Here is an 18,647-nt window from a genome sequence, read left to right on the forward strand (position 1 = left end):
GTCAACGGTTTATGTCTAAGGGACTATGTGCGCAATTAGTCAGAGATATAACCCAGCAAAGTTTCGTGAAGTTCACAAAAGTTCAGCATGCTATTAATCACTTATTGAGGATCTGTCGCGGGTAAGGAATCTCTCAACCTCGAGGAGTAACCTTGAGAGGTGTCCCTGCTCAAGGGGAGGTTCTGCAGTGCAGCCCGCTGCTGTGCGGGAAAGCTCAAGGGGCTCTGGGCTGCCCCCTGTTTATGGGGGGGGGGAGATGATTGACTCAGTCATATTTGCATGCTAGACAGGCCTTGGCACATGCTCAACTAGCCCCTACCTACATGCTGTTTACAGGGAGGTCAGCTTGAGGGGAAGAGAGCACATCAGTGGGGGGGAAAGGAGCACACCATCACAGTCCTTTATTAAATCTATCCTGTTTAACCCCTTATGAACCTCGAGTGTCTCTCTCCACCAGTATCCGACCCTCTTGCCCACCTTGCGGTCACACTTGGCTTTCAATGTTGTATCTGGGCATATTTAGGACTGTATATTTATATTAAAGGATTAACTTTTCATGAAACAACTGTTATTATTAACGTATCTTTCAACTCTAAGCTACCACTTAAAAACTACACATATCTCTGGAGAAACCTTATGGGAGAAATATCAACATTTGAGCTATGACCCTTTATCTTTCATCCTGGAAAAATTTTAGCTTCTTGAGTAAAAAAAGTGTTCTGTCTTCCTGCAATGCACTATAGTTTTGTCTTCTACAATATATCTTGCACTTATGATTGGGTATTAGCAAATGGTTTGTTGTGGGTGGCAGGTACAGAGTCAATGTCTGACAAATCCTTCTGGATTAAACGTTTAACATACTGTCTGTCATTAAGAAAGTCAAGGACCAAAACTTGAGTCCCAAAGACAGGATGGCACTGCCCAGTGTGGAACAAATGCAGATGCCACTTGTTCTGCACTCTCTGATCTTCCTCAAGCGATTTTTGCCTTGCTCTGGAGTAATTCAAATAAATGTGAGGGAAACATAATAGAATACTAAATTCTCCTGACTCTCCTTACTGACTCCGCCATGACCACTTTGCTTTCTGTCTACTAAGACCTATCAAAGGGAACCATTATTCAGTTTGTTCAATGGAAAAATTAAATTTACGCATTTGCAAGGAATTGCTTTTGAGCAGGAGGGGAGAACAGAGAATGTTTATGAATCCAATTATCATCCATTGAATTCATCACAACAACAAAGGTGAAAAATGTTCAAAAATAATTCTCTGAAGCTCCATTAACAATAACTTTTGAAAATATAAAACCCTCTCTCTGTAATCACCTTTTGGTTTTGGCTATTGGCTGTCTAAAGGAAGGAAATAAACAAAAGTTGTGGTAAAAATCTGTTCCTGAAAAAAATAAAAAGAGCTTGAAAGGAAATCTGTTTGGCCAGCTTCTAAATTAACTCCCTTCTGTATATCAACTAATCTGTAAAGTTTTACCAATTATGACCCTTTCTTTCTAAACCACAGGCTAAAACTGTCAGTTTTGCCTCGCTGCTTCCAGCTATCCTTCCCAGTATAGTATCCTTTTTTTTTCTCCCAGCTTTTCAGCACTAAGCATAACTACAACACATAGCCCAGAACTCCAGCACAGATCTGAAAGCATTTATTTCAGTATGATATAAAAACTGACAAATCAAATTCTGTATCATTTACAAGATATATACTTATGGGTTTTAGATTTTTATTGCCTTGGAAAGTCATATGAAATCTGCTCACATGCAATAATTTAAAGGAAAATTGCCAACTTGAATTTTTTAATAGACTAATCTTTCTAAAACACCATTTTATGATAATATACTGTCAAAAGCACAGTATTTCCTGATTCTTTGAATGCTACATTCTCCCTGTGTAAAAAAGAATCAGGGATTTATCTGCTCCTCATTTGTTATTTAGCAAATAAAGCTCGAAGCCATGAGCATTTAGGAAATCCAGCTAATACAGAACCCCAGAACACATTTACTCAGGAATAAGAACTACCATAAGTCCACTGAATTTCTCTAACTAGCTCTGCAGGTAGCATGGACGGTATGCTCATTTGACCTTCTCCTGACTGCTGTAAGTTTACGGACGCATATGTCAAGAAAATAAACCAAAGCAAAACAAGTCTGCCCTTCTTTAGGGCCATGATGAGGAAAATAAAAAACAAACTACATATGAAAAACATTAGGTAGAATGAGAGATGCTTGTATACCACAACATTGAAGGTGCTGTAAGAATATTTTTGTTCTTCAATTCTGGAATGTCTCTCATGAGAGGCTATATCCATGCAAAACCTCTAGTACATCAGAGGTTTCACAGATCTTAACCATCTACAAGAAAGGGAAGCCACACTAAAGATCCATAGTTGAGATACTAAGAAAGTACAAAGAAAAAAAAAAAAGAGAGAGAGAAAAATAGCACTTCTCATTTTTCACTGATGAGATTTTTAAGTAGTACTTCTAGCAATGCTAACTACAAGAATTTTGGACAGAGATATGGTATCTGAAGCATCCCTTTAGTTTCAAATTTAATATTCATGAAGTATGAATTATATAAAAATACTGCTGATTTCAGAGTATCTGTTCTATTTAGTCTGTCACCTTACCTTTATCAATATATGCCAGCCACTAGATCCATGACCCTGACATTTTATTGCAAAGATACTTCTACAGTAAGTGACACATTGACTATGATTTCCATTATCCCACAGACAGTGTATTTATACGCACCTTCACAGCACAACCCTCTTATGCTGCGTTCACAAATCAATATAGGAATGCAACCAAATGGCTACTCATCTATAATAGCCAATAAGAGGGGAAATACAGAAAATAAAAAGTAACTATACAGTTGGTTGGAAATTTTCTACCAAAATATTTATTATCAAAAAGCAGGGACTTGTCAAAGCCCTGCTGCTGTGTAGGAGGCACACTGTCTGGCTCCTGAGGGAAACTTGTCCGGTTCCCCACCTACACGCCTGTAGGCTTTTGAGGGATTTCTTAAGGCCACAGGGCTAGTCTGGCTCTGTAAATGGAAACTTCTCCAAGGGCAGATGATGAAGGTTTCCAGCACATATTAAGAGCTCTTCAGAAGATTTTTTGGCTTTGAGTTTTCCAAGTTTTTTTTTTGGAAGGCCTTTTTTCTGAGGGATTTTTCTTGTTTTTAGCAGTAGTTTTTATTCATTTGAGACTGGGTTCCCTCCATCTCGCAGAAATGTCCGTCTCTCCCTGGAACGAATTGGAAATTGTGAGTTTTGACCAGCTCTCACACGGAGTGGATAAGCAGTCATTACTGCTGAGTGGTCTCTCGGCATGCCCTCACAAAGCATTACTGCACTCTGGGAGGGGAAACCGATAGAGAAAATATTGCAAATGCTCCTGCTAGTCTAATGAAGGGAGAGGCAAAAACAGGCACCTGGATCTCTTGGCTTATTCCTAGCCTGTAGCTACGCTTGTGCTACTGCTAGGGGAGAATGAAATGAGACAAAAATAGATATGAAAAACACAGACTGACTCTGTTAGCCAGAGGAAGCCATCACTATATTAGTGGTTAGGGCACAACAACAGGGACCTTAGAAATGAACATTTTACAGTTTCTTACAGCTCCCTAGAAATGCAGAAACATTGTCCATCATTTACCCCCAGATAGTTTATTTTAATTAAATTTGGAGTATACCATAGGCACCATCTTGTTTGTCCCGCTGCCCAAGGAAACAAATTAGAATACTTCCTGAAAAATCCTGTTCCAGCTACAGTCATTCACAGTTTACAAACACTATTGCAGCTTTGTTCACATACAAATATCAGGTCAAATAAATTTGCTTTAACCTACCTACAGATCATAAGCCAAATCCTCATCATTTCACTACTCACAAACAGCAGTAGAAGGCATCTCTACCAGCTAGAGACCACTGATATTTCAGAGCTTTATCACCTTATGCCATGATCACATGAGATTGCAGCCCAAGAGAAGCTAGGCCCTTCCTCCTTCCCCCTGCAAAGGGGTAGGGAGAAACAGGTGCTTTCATTTACACCAGTGAAACCTAAATTCTACACACATGTCAGCTGGTTTGTGCTGCCCCCCCACCCCCAGCTCCAGGTGCTGCTTGCACCTGCTGACCCAACTCTAGTCACGTGAAGGGAGCAGCCACAGTGGCATCAGCAGCCATCTGGATATGGGCATTTTTGTCCCTTCTTGGCACTCAGGAGGGGCACCCCAGAGTTTTTCAGTTCATCTTCTTCTTACCGTGACTCTGCATGTGATTTCTACTGGCAAATGAGAAGTAGATGCATGTAACAGCATTCATATAAAGGGGACTGAGAATATCCAGGGAATATCCAGGGGCTGCTCAGTTGTAGAAATTTAAAGATTAGCTCTGCTTGAGAAATTTTCTTATCATTTTTTATTGGGAAATAATTTTTCTGTAAAATCATGAAAAACCTACTTCTCTATTTCTAATGGAATTTTTAAGAGTTCCTGTCCAAACACACAACTTTATGTTGTCATTGGTATTTTGATTTATTACTCTGATTTGGAAGAAAAGAACCTCAAGTGTTGAAATATTAGAATTTCCCATGAATGAAAATCCTTATTTTTGCTGCTTTTTTAAAATTTTCTTTCTTGTCAACACTGAACCAGTGCATTCAATTTGACATTAAGTGTATCTGAGTGGTCTGCTGGGCTATCAGAAAAATTATTTAACTTCACAAGAAGAGAGCAAACAGGGCCAGAAGTACAGGCTAGTAGATTTTGCTCCCTTAAGAACAGCACAGCTCTAGGAAGATGCATTTAGGCAAATAATCAGCTAAAGCTGAACAGCAGTTTCTGCATTTCCTGAAGAAGTCAAGCAGAGAACAAAACTCAGAGACAACTGCTTAGAAAGTTTTGCATAAATTAGTATCCAAGGGATGCACAAACACTGAACAGAGAAACTTGAAAAATTTCATCCCACCACTGACAAAAACATTTTTCATTTAATTTGTAAGTGGTATTTTCACCACAGAGGTGAAATATATAAGGATAGGGCAAAAAGGATTTTATAAAGCCATAATAAACTGGAATTACAGTAGAACTTAGTCCCAATGTGCCAGTGGGACTAGGAGCTTAAAGCTGTGCCAGAATTTTGCCGAGCAAACTAAAAAGACACAGCCCATGATGAATACTGAACCTCAGCACTTAATGCTGTTTGGCTGCCTTTAAAATGAAAATACTTTACGTTTCAACCAGTACAGTAAGCTCAAGGATAGGCCTAACTATTGCCTAGGTTACCTCACATCATTCTTCAAAAAAGCTAGCACATCTGGTGCTTCTGTAGTATTGTCTCCCTTCTGGAATTATTTTTTTACTCTATAAAAGGCCACTCAAAATCTCTGTTTTGTACTCAATAAATTAACTGTGCTTACAACAAGCTACCGTAATGACGCTGTCAGATGTCTCTAGGCTCAAATCCTGTCTAGTTCTTCCCCATCATTTTCCATTCCTCACACACTCGCCTCCAGGCTCACGGTCCTTTATTTATCTCCTATTTAAATCTTCTACTAAAACTACATCTTCAATCTTTAGGTCCCAAAGATAAAGATCTCTCCTCAAAAGATTTCTGTTGCCGAGGGAGGGACATGCTGCCACTCCATCAACAAAACCCTCAGCATCCCACGGCCCACATATGCTCTCAGGGACTGAACTCGGCTGCCATTGCATCCTCTGGTCACCTCAGGGCTTCCCACGACCGAGAACCAAGTGAGTGAGGGCTGCATGGAGGGAGAGCGGGTGCCACACAAAGCCTCCGAAAATCCTCTGGGGATTCCCAAGGCCTTTGTACGCTTAAAATTCAAGCATGCAAACTGCTTCCAAGAATAAATCACAGCCAAAGATACTCTGGGTCTTATTCTGTTCCTTCTGAATTGCGTTCTCTGAAGACACTGACTTTTATGAATAGCACTTTTATATACTTTGTTTTCTCATCAAAAGGAATTATTGAAATGTTTCAGTTAAATGCAATGTGCTATTGCAAGATAAAGGATGAGATTAATAAGTGAGATTTCAGTAATTTTTACATGGGAAAAAATGAGATGCAGATTCAAACACTGAATATTTCCAAGCAAATTCACCACAGCAATTAAAAAGCTGGCCAACTATTATCGCCAAGAGTAGTGAATTATACCACATCTCATGCAAAAAGATGGCTTTCCCAGAAACAAAAATGTATTCATTAATTTTTAAAAAGTATTATCAAAAATCATTTTAATAAAATTATTTTGTGCCATATACAAAAATGATATTACAAGTTCGTTATTAGACAAAGCACAGGTAGCTAGTAAATGCAATCTTAATTTGTGTCCTTTTGTGCATGGTTTAGAAACTATTTTTAACTATGTGACCACACACTGGTTTTGATCCCTATGCCCTTCAAAAGACAAATAGAATAAAAGTAAAAATCTGAGGGGCAGGATGGTGCCAAGAAGGACTGAATCTCTAAATGTGATGGGAAAGCACGGGGTATACACAAATAAAAACACATTGTGAAGGATGTCACAGGAGACTGCAGTGGAAGATAAAAGAACGCTGATAAAATAATCTTAGTTTGAGATATATTGTCAGTCCTAAAAATAACTGTGGAGGTCAATAAGCATGAGGTAGGAGAGTAAAACAGATGGAAATAACCTGCAGTTCCTTCTCTGATTAGCTGCTTTTCTTAGCCAACAGCCAAATTTTGAGCAACTCTATTGATCAAAACTAACCTTAAATAGAACCTGGAAAATAAACTGGAAAGTGGTAACAAGCTTTGATACACAGCGACAATATATTCTGCAGGGAGAGTAATATTTGGTAGACAAGTGCTGGGGAGCAGCCGGAGGGGGCTGTGTGGCTGGGGCCTGGGCTCGCAGCGGCCCCCGGGGAGGCAGGGGCAGCCCACGAGGAGGCTCCTCGCGGCTCCGTCCTGGCGGCCTGGGGCAGCCGGACCCCGGGAGGACCGGGATCCGGCCAGACCTCTGCTCCTCAGCGGCAGCCCTGCAGCCAGGGGCCCCAGTCTCCAGGTGATCCGCAGGCTTCCTGTCCCTGGAAGAGGCCACTTGGCCCAGGAAGTAAAGAAAAGGCTACCTGCAGCTAGGTCTCCATCTGAGGAAAAGGTTGCAGCTTCCCACTTGAGGAAGATACTCCATTTCGGAGAGAGCTGCCTAGGGCCCCAGCCCAGCTGCAGCTGCTTGGAGAGGGTTGCCTGCAAGCCCTGAGAAAGAGTGCCTGAACGGATGGAAAATGAAAAACTTCAGGACATCCCTATGATCGTTTACTCCACAGCCGTCTGGCCTTTTATATTCCAGCTGAGTTTCAATACTGTTTATAATGATTAAATGACCTCTTTCCATTTGTTAATTTTTAAATTAGAAATACTTTCAAAACTGTTAAAGTGTTCGTAAGGTTATTGCATTCAAAATGCTTCCTATTAAATATCAATTTCCAGATGCAAGCAAAATTTCACAGAAATCATCAATTTACTGTAGGAAGCAAGCACTTTCATCTGAAGTTTAGAAACCTTTCAATAAGTAACACAGCTATTAATAAATTTTTGGTGATGGTAGACTATTACTAACATAAAATGAGTAATATTTTAATATTGATATTTACAATATAGCCCACTCTTTATTAAATTATATTAATATTCACCTAATGTCAGTAGCATGACTCAGTTTAGACACTGTCAAAATCAGATATGAAAGCGTGCATATTTAAATGCGTATTCATTTTCCAATAAGCATAGAAGAGATTATTATGTTCCACTGAAAAAGGTATTTGAATTCCTCAATTTTATTGCTGTGCTACCAACACTTTAAAAAGTCTTTAAATATATGGATTTGTTAATACGATCCATTGCAGGAAATTAATTTGGGCAAATCCTATGGCATGTGTCATGCAGGCTGTTAATTAGATGATGGCAGTGCCCTGTAGCTTTAAAAATGTATGAAGAAGATTTGATGCAGATCAAGTGTACATGATAATAAATCCTTTACACTATATTTATTGAAAATATATAGCTGCTTCAAAAATCAAATACCCCAAAAGAGTGCTGCAGGATATTTAGTGACTACCATTGTTCAGGAGTTCATATTTTTTAACTCTACGAAAGAAAGGCTGCACTGCACATAATCTTCTTTCCTTATTTCTAAAATAACACACAAACACACACCATCATTCTGGATATGATTCCCTCTATTGACCTAATAACTGCATTTTCACACTGATTACTTTCCAGAATTTCTCTTCTACATGACCCTCATCTTCACATTTGCTTGCCTTTTCCTCTGGAGAAGTTAACCTTCTAGTCTGGAGCAGCTGGTCAGGGAACAGCTGCCGCTCTTTCCGCAAGTTCCTTAAATCCATCATCCTGCTGCAACTTGCTGACCCTCAAAATCACATACAGAACGTAAGAAATAGCCTGTTGTGTCAGACCAGTGACCTTCCTAGACCACTACTGTGCCTCCAACAGCGGTGACAAGAGAGGCTGTTTATGGAGAGCAGTGAGCTTCGCCGCACCCAGCCAGCCCCACGCACACCCCCATGCACAGTCGCTCCATGCAGCTTAGAGGCTGTGTCCCCCTTTATTCCCTTTAGTACCTCCCTAGGCATCATGAATTTGTCTAAACAGTTTCTGAACACGCTATATTCTTTGTGGCCACAAATTGCAGAAGTTATGAGTGAGTTTAGCTATGAAAAACTACAAATGCAGGCATTTTCTACAGAATGGAAATCTAAATATTCTCTTTTTTGATCCAGCCATCCCAGTAATAAAATTATGGGCCTTGCTTGTCATGGATAGTAGGTAGTCTTGACACAAGGGAGGCATCTCAGAAACTCTCTGGGTCTTGTCTCTGAGCCAATTAGTAAAGTGGAAACGTTCAATATGTAGATCCCGGAAATCCCACCACCGTTGGCCCATGAGCTTTTTTTGTAAGTGCTGCTCTGGACCTATATGCTATGGTCTCTACAGTACCTATAAACTAGCAACAAAACTGGCAGAATGGCACACTTCAGGGGTCCTGTGAAGCCAAAGCAATTATTAAAAACATTTCACTTTTGAAATATCAACATTTTCTGAGGAGAAAAAGAAAAGTTTCATTGGAGTTTTGTTTGATCTACCTCTGTCACGAGACACTTTTAGATACAGTCAGCTGTGTAATACTTGAAATGTTTTCGACCATAATATTCTCCATTCTCATATGGGTAGTTATCTAAGAATGTGGTCAGACCTCAGGAGTTTAGAGACAATTTTTCTAGAATTCTTTAGCACTGTTAGAGCTTTTCTTTTAATTTTTTCCCCAAGTTTGTTTATTTAGAATGCATATCACTATACAAAAGAAATTCACAGGCACTCTAATGAGCAAACAAAACATGCAACCTTTAAGGAACACCAGCTTAAGATATGCACTCTGCTTGTTTTGGGGGGGATTAATTTTCTTGTTGTTGTTTATGTTTTTGGTACCTGATTAATTATTTTTTGCATTTGACAGCAATTTGAGCATACATCACTGTTTCTTCTGTAAAAATTGTACTTTGTCTAGTATTTAGATTACTATTTTTCATGATGGGAGAAAAAAAAAGTTACATATATTTGACCATGTAATAAATCAAGCAAAGGGCTGGATTACATCTATTTAAAAAAACTATTTAAAACTCAAAACTGGTAAGATTGTTGCTGGTCCCTTGCAAATCCTCTCAGTCAAGACTTCTTTTCTCATAAAGATTGAAAATAAAACATATTTATCTATGTCAATATAACATGAATAGCTATTTGCCCCAAAGTCTCTCTTTGCCAACTGCATAAAAGCAAAATGATGATAATTTGTTTCAGCTTGACAGAGTTGTTTCTACCACTAATTTTTCCTTTCTTTCTGCAAAGCCCTGGGTTTCTTGCTGCCTGATATAAGAAAAACAGTAAGTGTTTCTAAGCCACTGTATTGATGAGTGCCATGAAGCTTCAACTGACTAAGCACTAATTAAGCAAGGAAGGCTTGTCCCAAGAAGAAGTTTGGATTGAGAATGTTAAATTTCAAATAATTTTTGATGATACAAAAGGTGAGTGATATGAAATGACATAAATTAACCACATGTATTTTGCTTTATATGTGACATAGTTGATATATGTCACAGTTCATACTTAGTTCTTGTTTAATGTATTTGCTCTACATATAAATTTTCAGATATAAAGGACTTCGGTTTTTTATTCCTTTATTTTCTTGTTATACAAAGAAAGCTAGTGTTTCACATAGTTGCATCAGTTCAGTAAAGAAACTGAAAGGTATATTGCATGTCTTGACTCCTAAAAAATGCCAAGAGGCCAGTTTTCACAGAATAAAGGAAAATAAATGTTCAAGTGAACAACAGAAGTTGAGGTGCAAATAAGTATTTAATAGAGAGTAAACTTCTGTGTTAATAGAGTTATGGTAGATCCAGGCATGTGAAGTCTTTCAAAGCCCTTTGCAAAGGTGGACCAAGCATTTCTGTGAAAGAGCTCCTTATCACTTTTCGGTACAAAATCATCACTTTCATGGGATTGTAAATCCCCTTTAATCACAGTAATGGTCTGCAAAGCAATAACAAATCAGTTCTGTGCTTCAGTGAATGCATCTTTAGTCTAAATGAAATCTAAATCTGACAGAATATTAATTCAGGTCCTTCAGTTCCTGCAGATCTCTGAAGGCAAGAACATCAAAGAAGGCCTTTGCTCCTAGATAACATTTTGAATGACAAAGTTTATTTGTGTCCTTTGGAGGAGTGGATGTTCCCTTTTAGCACTTCATTGACTTTAGTAAATCACAGCAGCACTCCAGCAATCTAGGAAATGATGATACAGCAGCAGGCACATTTTAGCTATGCTGTTAGACACGCACATTTTCAGCATTTTCAGAAAAGTCACAGAAAGTCCTTCAGCATCTTCTGCAGCATTTACATCTGCAGTAGCAATGAAGGCCCAGTGTTAGAAAGGTATCCTTTAACAGGAAAGGCAAAAACTGAGCCAAAAACAGACAAAGAAGGATGAAAAAGCATAGAAATACACAGAGGAAAAGAGTTCAAATGAAAAGCCAAGGAAAAAGAAGTCTGAGTATGTTGGTTATGAATTTGAGTTTGATTTATTTCCTTGAACAGAAATTACCACACAGCACTATGCGTATACTTCTTATTGATGAGAAATGCTAAAATAGGCACTCAGTTGCCAAGACCTAAGTATCAAGATGGAAACAGCTATTCTCCAGGCTACTTAAGAAAACAAATTCAGTTCAGGAAGAATACATCTAAACTGTAGCAGTAACTTGGATGATCAGTACCACGCCTGAGAATACTTAACAGCATATGCTGCAAAGTCTATACCATACAGTGTGAAACACTATTAGTTAAAGGAGCAATCTCTAGTGCTTACGTCGTACGAGTCGTGTAATTCTGCAGTTCTTTCTCAATCAGGTGTGCGAAAACTTGTCCTGAACACAAATTTGGTGCAAATCCTCTGGAAAAGCAATGAGAATTATGAGAGGCAATGAAATAATGTAAGTACTCATGGAAATACAATGTTAATACAATTCATGAGTGATTACCAGAGAGCTTCAAACTGAGGGATGTAGTGCTGTACACAGCACAGAGCTCTCAAGGCACAGACATTGGTCCTGGCCCCCAGAAATTGCAGAGGCTAGAAGAGGACAAGGGTTTAGTTTGTCTTATTGGTGTGCTGTGGGTGACCTGTCAGCCTGAGGGAAAGCAGTTCTCAGGATAAAACACATTGCTGATGCACCGCTTAAGCCAGGAGTTTTTATATGTGAACTGAGACATAGTTGTCAGCAATATCTACGCAAGACTTAATTCTGCAATGAAGAGCACCATATTGTCAAATATAAACAGGCAAAATACTTTTTATTGCTAGAATACAAGCAGCTATGACAGTTTCTCTGTATGTTTGTATAATTTGAAGCCAAATGTCGGTCCAAGTGCATGATTGAAGTAAAGAGATGGAACAAAACGGGAATAATGGTAAATGAAAATCTTTCTTCTGAGCCGCAGAAGCAGCAGCCTGTCATAACTTTTTCTACAGCCTTACTGATATAGTAATGACAACTGTGGATTTCATGCAGGAAGACTGAATTGTTGCCTGGTGAATCTGAAACACTGACTGAGTCTGCCCTGCCTGTAATCTTTTGCCTTATTCCTCTCCCCAAATTCTTTATTTAAAGGGAGATCAGAAGCTGTGTTCTGCAGAAAACAAAAGTATTCTTGTCCTACAAAGAGCTGCTGCAGCCTGAAGCTTCTGGTCTCTGATGTATTGTCCAGTGAATATTTAGAAGCAATACATACTCAGAATAATTAAAAATACTAAAATATTTGCTACTGAATGTGTAAAACATCTGACTGAAAGAATATCTACAGTAATTAAGATGTTACTGTCCTCCAAAGCAGCAGTCTAGGGTACACGGTACTCTAGAGAAATACACACACAGGAAAGGCAACATTACAGTTGTAATGCTTCAAATAACATAGAGCAATCCAAAAATTCCCCACATTGGAGAGAAAAACTTGCCTGCAGGGTTTTAAACTGACTGCCTCAATCAAGAAAAAGAGTAGTGGCATTTGCCTTGTGAACCTGAAAAATAATAAAACAAACATTGCTCAAGGCTAGATCCTGAATATGACATAGGAACAACATACAGCACTTAGCCAACACTGGTGTCCTTTCCTTCCTAGCTTTCTTTTTGTTCTCTTACATGGCAGAAGTTCCTGTTTATACTCAGATACATAGTAGATAATAATTTCCATAGGAAAGTGTGATTTAAGAACATTTTTTACATTTCAGGGTCAAAAGCGAGGTTAGTTACAGCTCATGTTTGGCATTTATGCAATAGCATAAACACTTTTGCTGAGAAACCGTGTGCTATACACGGTTCAGAGAAGGGATAATTATGCTCACCTTGCAATTCATTAGCATAACTCCAAAAAGTCCAGGCCAGCTTTGAGGGAGATACTGACTGCAAGAATCAACCTGTTCATGACAACACAGAACACATAATGCTCATTTACACCACAGTCTACAGTAAATATGATGGTTGCTCTTATGGCATCTATTCCAACTGTGATTTCTCAAATCATGTAAAATATTCTTCAAATTCTGGCTGGAAAATATCAAAAAGACTATATGTAAAAGGACATAAAGGTCAATATCAATTTTCAAGCATAGATGTTTTTATATAAAAACAGAAACATGAATGTGGGATTCTGATATACAGTAACTTTGAAGCAGTAATTCCTATTGAAAATTAAATATTAAATTATAGTGATTATATGCACAATTTGTGTTACTATGCTTTACCTGTCTTCTCCTTTACTATGTTGTAAAAACAGAATTATTCAGAGCAACCCAGATTGAAATATAATTAAAGGAAATTTTTGAGATTTGGTAGCTAAAAAAGATGCTAATTACTCTTGTGGAAATTACTGCTTGCTGAATTTCTTTTTGTGATGAACGTGTGTGTGTGTGTGTGTGTGTGTGTGTGTGTGTGTAAATGGATACATATACAAAAATTCCCTGGACCTTTAAATGTTTCAATTAAAAAAAACCCTCCATGTTATTTTTCTGTCAGAATAATGATACAGAAGTTTAACATTTTCCCCAATACTGTACCTGAAAAAGGAACAGTTATTTCTGCTGTTTCTTTTAAGAGCTAGCAAACTGAATCAGTACTTTTCCCTTGTTGGCACAAGACAAAAAGGACACATATTTTGCTATGTAAACTTAACTTTCCTTTTAAACAAGAGACATTTCTCTTTTCTTTCACAAACCTAAACTCTTGATAAACATGTTGTGAACAATTTACGATCAGCAGTGTTACTGCCTTAACAAATATTTAGTTGTAATATCTATTATGTAGTACAAAAATACATGATTTACTATTAAAACTAGGGACAAAAACATATTTACATGTGTAAATTATGGTATATCTGATGATAACAAGGACTAAGTAGAAGTACATATAAGATCTTATGTTCATATTAAAGATTCACAGGTCATATAATTCAGTAAACATTCAAAACATTTTTTATTTCATAAAACTAAAAAACTTTGGTCCAACCAATTTTAAACTAGCCCTAATACCAGCATAAAGCAATTGTTATCTGTGAAGGCACAAGTCTTAAAAAAAAAAAAAAAGTTTCTTTATTCTCCTGTGAAATTCCCATGCATGTCAAAAAGAATTAAGCATGAAAATTGTGCATAATCCATAATATACACTCAGAATGAAGTTATTACTAACTGAGTAAATGGTCACAGAAGAGCATAGGCAGATCCATTATTGCCAAGCTGATAAGGCATCAGATCATTCCAAATGATTAAGAAAAAAATGTTCATTATTATGTGAATAATAATTCTCTGCAATTGGAGATAATAAGAATGAAAGAATAATTTGATCAAAAGTTTTAATTTCCCCTGTATTTGTGGTGAGTTTAAAACACATAAATCACAGGCATTACTCAAGACCAGAAGGCTCGATCCACTGAAGGTCTTAAGCTCCTACAAAATGTCCATATTGCACCACCAAAGCAGAATCTAAAAGGAAAGGTACCAGCACACTTGCAAGGAGTGACTGCTCCAGCTGTAATGGAGGAGTTAGAGTGATTTATTTCCTGAGCAAACCCCATGTCAGGTTGGCAGAACTCTAACACTTTGCTTCACATCTCCTAGGAAGGGATCTTACCTACAAGTCTATCCTGACTTTTACATCTGATCTATTTAAGTTGGATTCAAGTGCTAAAAAACCCCGCAAGCTTTATGGGTAGGAAAGAAGTGAAGGAAGGAAAGTCTTGGACTCCCTTTGCCCTTTAGACATTTTAAATTAAACAGTCATTCAAGGCAAGGACCAGATTACAAGCTTTCTACATAGCAGAGATCTCATGACTAAAATGTTGCAAACAGGAGGACATCACTACCCATCACTGAATTTCAAAATAAAGTAGTTGGAAAGAGAACTACTGAGGGGCCTGATCTTGTCAACATGAAAAATTGCAGTTCAATAGGCTGGCAGAAATAGACAAGAACTTAAAAACAAAGCTTTATACTGGAAACTGACCTTAATTAATCGGGTGCTTTTGCGGCTGCCAATACTTAATAGATCCCGGCTACCGCTGTCTGATGCCCTACACCTTTTCTTCGGTAGAACATTCATAAGTATGTTGGCCTTCCACAGAGAACTGACAGAACCACTTGTGTGTCAGCAGCAACAAATGAGATTCCAAAATGAATCAAAGCAACAAATTTTAGCTAGAATAGATATGGAGCCTTGTGAAAAAAGACAGTTATTCCAGCACGACAAAACGCACACACCTGGGCTAGATGAAACTGCTTTATTGACAGAAACAGGAAGGGAAATGCTGGGCAGCTGGGCAGATGTTCCTACACCATTTGACCCAGCAATGGTGCCACAACTCATGATGCTACTGAAGCAGATACATCCCCCATCCCCCAACTGGCACTTTCCCAGAGCACCGCCACTATCTTAGGCTATTTATATCAAAAGATTTCCCTGCCCATCACCAACACTTTTCTTTTAGCTGATTTTTTCCTTTTATTTTGTTCATTCATATTTACTTCTCCACCTCCCTCAGCCCAGGAGCACATTCATCATCCATGTTTGATGAAATCAGGTCTCACAATTCAGGCCCAGCTGTATCTTAGTGATCAACTCACATCTTTAGAGGAACTCCATTAAAGGTACTTTTTTTGTTGCTGTTGTTAAATAAAAGATTAGGCTCTAGAGAAAATGAGGTAGTCTCCAGAGACATTATGATCCTGCTGATCAACTTTTGCAGCACTGTCACAGTCCACCTCCTGCTTATACCAGCATTTGTAATTTTTTTATGCTGTTTGCTGCTATGCATCAGGATATTTTACTGTGGTGCTAAGCCTTTGAACTAAATTTCTCTCTCATGTAACTCTACTGACTGTCAGTAATACACATCAAAAATTGCTTTAACCTCTCATATTATTTTTGTCTAACTCATGCATTTGTTGCAAAATCTGTTAATGTTGGTAACAATAATTATAATCTGCAAACTGTAGTACGCAGTACCTCCAGATGGGAATCTAAAAGTTGTCCTTTTTGAACAAACCTCTCCTAAGTTAGGTGAATATACACATACTGCAAAATCCAAATTCCCTTAAAGATTACAGTGATTATGCCCAAAAATTTTAACTAGTTTTACTAGTTTTTACTAGCTTTACTAGAAAGATAAAGTTAGCGTCTGACCTCATCAAATTCAATGGAAGAAATACTGAATGCAGGAGCAGAACAATGTTCTACTCTAGCTCAGCAATGCCTGGGCTTAAAATCTATAATGAGATCTCTATCAAAACATTCTCTATATTTATTTCTACAGCTTTTCTATACACTTGTTTATGTCTGTGGACTTTCCATAGTACACTTTTTATCTTATGTTCTACAGCATATAAAGGTTTCTCAGTGCAAATACTAACTTCTAACCAAATGATTAATTTTATTTACTTTAAAGAAAATTCTGTGAAAGAAATAATTCTGCCTTAGGAAGAGGTCGGTTTTGCTGCCACTGCTTCCACGCCTGTGTAACCTCTCAGTGTTCTAATCTTCTCAAACATGCAAGCACCTTGCCTTCATTTAGGGTGTTTCAATTCTGTGATTTTCTAAATAACAAAGACTGAATACCTACCCAGACGTTGCAAAGAGGAAAACAAGAAATACTAAAATGTTTCAAGAGGAAAATATTTTTACATTCTTTTTGGTTTGATTTTATTTCCCAATGAGAAAGAGACATCCCACCTCTCATACATACAACTACTCTTAAAAAATTTTAAACTCTGTGAACTGTTTCTTTATCTTACAACAGTAAGTGTAGAATGTTGAAAGACTGAAAACTGAATATCACCAACAACACACTTACTCTCTATTGTCAAGGTCCAGCAAATTCTTCTTCTCATCGTATTTAATACAATTTCTGCAAGGAAACTCATCCAGACAAAAATGGCAGAAAATGTGGCAAACTGGTATGGCAATTTCTTAGAACAATATCAACAGCAAAATTAACCTGATGTATGCAAATCTGCAACTGAACTTCACAAATACTAGATATTCTTGCTTCAAATAATAGATTAAACAAAAATTCTGAACAGAATTCAATAAAATAGTATAGTGCTCTGCTTGCAAACATTATAAAGCTTGTCACTTAGGCATGGCATAGAACAAGTTTTGATCTTGTATTTGTCAGAATTTCAGTTAGTTACAGCAATAGAAACATTGGAATGGATATGAATTTTAGAGTATATTTCCTCATAATGTAGTTTTCATACACTTAAATAAAAGTGTCAGGGTGTATAAAAGCCGTATTTCCTGAATAGATCACAAATTCAGAGTGTTTATCCCTATTTCCTTGCTGTCCTCATGTTCTTCCCAAAATAGTTATGTGAAACCTTTGTGAAGGCTTATGTCTTGTCTTATTGTTTTTCCTCCTGCTAATCAGAAGAAACATGCTCACCCAGATCCCGTTAATACTTTTTCTGCCTTCATTATTACAGCCACATCTGTGTGCTTCTAAGCATTAAAAATATAAAAGGTTTTTGTAAACAATCCATGTAAATATGACTATGCCTTGCTCTTCACAGGTGAGTTGGTTATTTCCTACTAAAACAACTACAGTACTTCAAGAAATGCATCTGTCTACATTCTGTTAGAGATAATAGCATTGAGAAATGCATTACTGAAGTAATTATCAGAACTTAATACAGAACTTATCAATATCCATAGCATCTATTATTAGTAGTGGTCTCATGCTCATGCTTATCATTTAACGATCCAAATATAATTGGCCAAATGCGGCTGCCTAATTTTGTATATCAATGAGTAAGCTTTAATGTGCATTAACCTATGACTCAAAATTGAATTAATGGGGATATTTCAGGTCTGCTCATGTTATTTTCTGTCAACAATGCCCTTCAAACATGCCATGGAAATTCAGTCTTTATTTTGCATGCCAACATCACTTTAATATCTACTTCATACTCTTGTTTGGGAAGCCGAAGATGGAACTAGTTGCAAGATGGCCGAGAATGAAAACAGAGAAATGAACCAGGATAGAGTGATATATTTATCACAAAGTAAAGTAGGAAATCAGAAAATTTAAAAAACAAGTGAAAGTCCTAAAAATATGGAGAAATTTAGCATAAATTAAGAGGATATATCTATATATTTTTTCTTTTTCTCATCTTGATGTTTCAGCATTCATTTAATTGACTAATGACTTCCCTCTAGGGATTGAACAAATGCAGCGGTCAGTGCTAATTTTTGTAGATCTTTCTATAGCTTTGCATGCCATTGACAGTGAGTTCTTGTTGGTTTAAGTGCTGGCAGGGTTAGATGTGATTCTCTGAATGAGTGAAGAGTGGAACTATTAAGAGATAAAATGTGAGTGAGCAGTTGCTCATCCATGTCACAAGAGACTGGCTTTTGAAGGACTTGGTTCTTCTCCTTTCCCATCCACTGTGTAGGAAAATCTGAGGCAATAATGAGATAGTTTGGATGTCAGTTATATCAATACCTTTGATGATTTACACTTCTGTGTGTCTCTTTC

Source organism: Apteryx mantelli, chromosome Z (assembly GCF_036417845.1).
Source record: "Apteryx mantelli isolate bAptMan1 chromosome Z, bAptMan1.hap1, whole genome shotgun sequence".
NCBI lineage: Eukaryota > Metazoa > Chordata > Aves > Apterygiformes > Apterygidae > Apteryx > Apteryx mantelli.